Source organism: Atta colombica, unplaced genomic scaffold (assembly GCF_001594045.1).
Source record: "Atta colombica isolate Treedump-2 unplaced genomic scaffold, Acol1.0 scaffold126, whole genome shotgun sequence".
Classification (NCBI taxonomy): Eukaryota; Metazoa; Arthropoda; class Insecta; order Hymenoptera; family Formicidae; genus Atta; species Atta colombica.
In genome coordinates this window covers 2,159,260-2,163,226 of record NW_017259213.1, presented here as the reverse complement: position 1 = coordinate 2,163,226, position 3,967 = coordinate 2,159,260, and the positions used below count along the sequence as shown (strand labels likewise).

The 3,967-nt window shown below is 25.6% G+C and overlaps 1 protein-coding gene across 10 annotated transcripts in view; it reads right to left on the bottom strand.

Moving 5' to 3' along the window:
- The window catches only part of LOC108684084 (sodium bicarbonate cotransporter 3), a 58,342-nt gene that overhangs the window by 36,523 nt on the left and 17,852 nt on the right, over positions 1–3,967 (bottom strand). Inside the window, exon 1 of one of the 10 annotated variants that reach the window (XM_018188148.1) lies at positions 1,668–1,849. The exons of 8 other annotated variants lie outside the window; for them this stretch is intronic. The gene's annotated coding sequence lies outside the window, so the exon portion shown is untranslated. Of the gene's footprint in view, positions 1–1,667; positions 1,850–3,967 lie in introns of those variants that run through there. One more of the 10 variants, XM_018188150.1, reaches the window with a different exon arrangement.

Below are 3,967 nucleotides of genomic sequence, written 5' to 3'. Positions count from 1 at the left end.
AATATTATGTATATATATATATATATTATAATATATCATTTTTATGTATTTTAGCAAATTCAACACAGGAATCTAAAAATATCTTTCTGAATACTTTCGAAATAATCCGTATAATTGTGTATATTTCCGGAAATGTATTAGGCATGTAATTAAACATTAATTCCAATGGACTTCATTGCTTTATAATATTACAAATTCTTTAGCTTAATAGACAATTATTTCTGCTTAGTCTTTAAGCTTCTGAGATTTTAGAGAATCTTCTTTTCTCCTAATTAAAAGTACTTTCTGCTATTTTTCTCTTTAAGAGAAATAAGTGTAATAATATAATTGTCTATTACAATATCTTCATCTTGTCCCGTGTAATCATCTTCTTCCTCTGAGACATTTACTAATTTCCTTTTGCGTTGACATTCTTGAGTTCTCTGTTCTCACGCTTATCAAAGCAACTTTAATGTTATAAATATGTAATATTGTAACAAAACATAATAAAAATGTTTGTTTATAATCAAATATATAATAATTAGTCAAAATATAATTTTGATAAAAAAAGAAAATATTCAACTTGAAAGTATTTGAGAATCAAATAGTAATACATCTAATTATTAATTTTCCACTTATGTCAGTGTGCAAAGTATTTATCTTTTAATTGTCTTTCAAATCTACGATCTGAAATTAACGAATAGATCAAAATTGAACGAATGGCATCATGCATAAATGACTTACTTTGCAAACAAAAGTTTAATGTTAGTATTATTATCTAGAATGTAAGTTTCTTAGAATAACAGAGATATATATACGCTAAAGTATGATTCTCATACACATTTACACTCATATATCGATTATGTAATTGCTATGGTCATGTTTCTTTGTTCACCCTTGTAGAAGTGAAAAATTATCACATATAATCGTGATTTAATTTTGAGAACAACAAATTCATAGAATAATTTATAGTTTCGCATGTGTTCTATTTTTTTTGTTTATTATTATGTAAAAGTTAAGAAAGTTATTTTATAAAAGTATAGTTAAAACTTTTTTCATTCGAAAAAATGTATGTTTCAACAAAATGTTAGTTTCCAATATCCAATAATTATTACGATTATTTATATTGTGAAAAAATGTAATTCTAATGGAATTTGTTGAAATATTATATAATATTTATTTTTTTAAATTATTAATAAAATGTCGGCAATACAATATCAGTAATATATTTAATTAACAAAGAACGACATGCAAGTAAATGAAGTGTAATGCATTGTATCGTCATGATATAGTTCTTCATTTCAGACTGTGCGTCATGATATAAACGAATATGTAAAAAGATATGTTACACTATGATTATCTACCTACGCTGAGGATGTTAATTTTGACACGCGTTTTATACAAGCGCATTTTGTCATCTTACAACAAAGACTAAATTACCTACATTAAATGTGCATGGAGGTTATAATAATTTTTTCATAATGATCTTCTATAATTTGAAACTTTTTATCGGCTGTTTTCATTCAATACTTGAGATTTATATATATTTTTAACTGTAAAGATCTCTTTTCATTCTCTTTATTACTTATTTGATTGCTGTTTATTCGAAGATAAATAAAATAAATAATTAATGACAAATGCAAAAAGAATTATAATAAATTAGCTTCCTTTGTTTAAAATTTTGCTACCTTATTGCCGAAGTGATAAAATTTACTCTTTTCCTGGTCTCACCGACAGCTTCAAATGCCGACGATGTTCAATCACACGACATAGACATTTGACGTTCATCGAGTGTGCACAACATTTCTTATAGCTCCTTCCCGAACGACACGTGGCGGGAAGCAGTTAAACGCACCGCACATGCATCTCGTCGCAGATGCAACTGGCGCATGGTGCAAGACGAACTTTACACGATGCAAATCAGTCACAGGCGGAGCGGGGAAGACGAATCGTTTATCTGCTTTTTCGTGGGCGCTGCCAGGTGCAGTTCTCTACAAACGCTATTGCATTGAGCTCGATATAAACGCGGAACGACGTATGCATGTGCTGTCAGGGTCGCCTCCGTTTCAGTGCTTCGCGAAGAAAGATAGTAGAATAACATTGGTGCCGCGATCCCGCGTTATGCATCCTCAATACCAAGTGCTATTTGAAAATTTGCATCTTACATGCTTATTAATTATGTTAATTATTAATGTTAATTATATTACACTGAAAAAAATATCGGATTGAAAATGAATCAAAAGATTCTGATTATAATCACAATTCGGATTATCTTAACTAGATTCTAGCATAAGCAAAAAAATCTGATTCGTTCATTTTTAATTCGAAATTCCAATTAATCCAATTAAACATTTTTCTCAATGTAGGTTTATGTAAATTGAGATATACTTGCTAATACAAAGATCAGTTCGTATATTAAAAGTATTAAATGAATGAGATAATGATATTTTGAAAAAATTGATTTACTCTTCGGTGATTATTAATCTCGTTATTATTGAAAAATGTTATGATGGAAACAATCATGACCCATGCAGCTTTTATCGATTGAATTTTTTAGATTATTCGTGATCTATGACATTCATTCGATAGAATGTCAAGATTACATTGTCGTCATTGAATTCAACTTCCGATTACGAGTCATCAAGGATTATCACAACATGATTATGATGAAGTTCATATCTGTATAACCTCTATATAATGAACGATTTATTCATTCAAGTTATCTTTCTAATAAGAATCTAATAAGAATGATTTTAATATACGAGGAAAGAGAAAGAGAAAATGAAAGCAGTATTTAATTATTAGAGAATTTGCTTACAATTTATGAATTAAAATCTTTGAAATCTTAAACAAAATATGAATAAAAAATCTCTTTTTTTTACTAAACTTATTATTTTATTATTATATTTATTTATGTTGGAATAATTTATCGAAAAGATAATTTTTGTACAAAAAGCTATTAAATATAAAATAATGTTATTAATTAATAATACAAAAGCTCAAAGCGAAATTAAAATTCGATAAAATCTCATAAAATAATCATTGTTAAATGTAAAATATAAAATGTAAAAATATAAAAATTATATTCAAATTTCTGGATCATATAAAAATATCAAGTTTACTTATGCTAAAAATATAAGGTAATTATATCCAATATGATCTAACTAGCTTTCCAATTTTTTTTAATTTTCTGCTGAATCCAAAATTGAAACTGATAGTCAGATTCAAAAGAGAAAACATTTCTGAATATTAATTGAAAATATAAAACATTTTCAAATATTTGTATGGGTATAGTAAAGATTTAAAAAAAATAGTATTTGAGTCGTACACTTATTGGGTTCAATATGATTTAAAATCTATGTTTTCCTCTTTTTCAAAAAAAATATTAGAAAAATTAAAAATGAAATAATCCAATTCTTTTTATAAGTTTATTAATATATCGGTATATTCATTAACATAAGAATACACAAAGAACTATTTTCCAAACCATTGATTTATCTATTTATCTACTTATCTCTACAATATTAAATGGATTAGAATCCATAATTTAAAATAACGAAAATTACAATTGATGCGTATATTTGATATGCCTATAATCGTTTATATCTACAATATTTACAGAGTTTTTTTAAATTGATATAAACGTCATGATAGAAATATTAATTAAATATAATGTTGTAAACTATATATAAATACAGAGCTATGATAATATACGGAAATTAAAACTATTAACTTGGTTAGTTATGAAAAATAATAACTTACTTGAAGTATTAGATCATGATCACAATGCAATACTGTATTTTACATTTGGCTTTATGAACATTAGATTGCAATTAATTGATGCAAATAAGTATGAACAATTTGTACGATTTATAGTGCTAATTATTCAATTATTATGCAAAAATAAAAAATAATTTTATTTAAATTTATATATTTTCTATTTTCTAATAAATTACTTGAGCTCATTAAAATACTTATTAATAAAAAA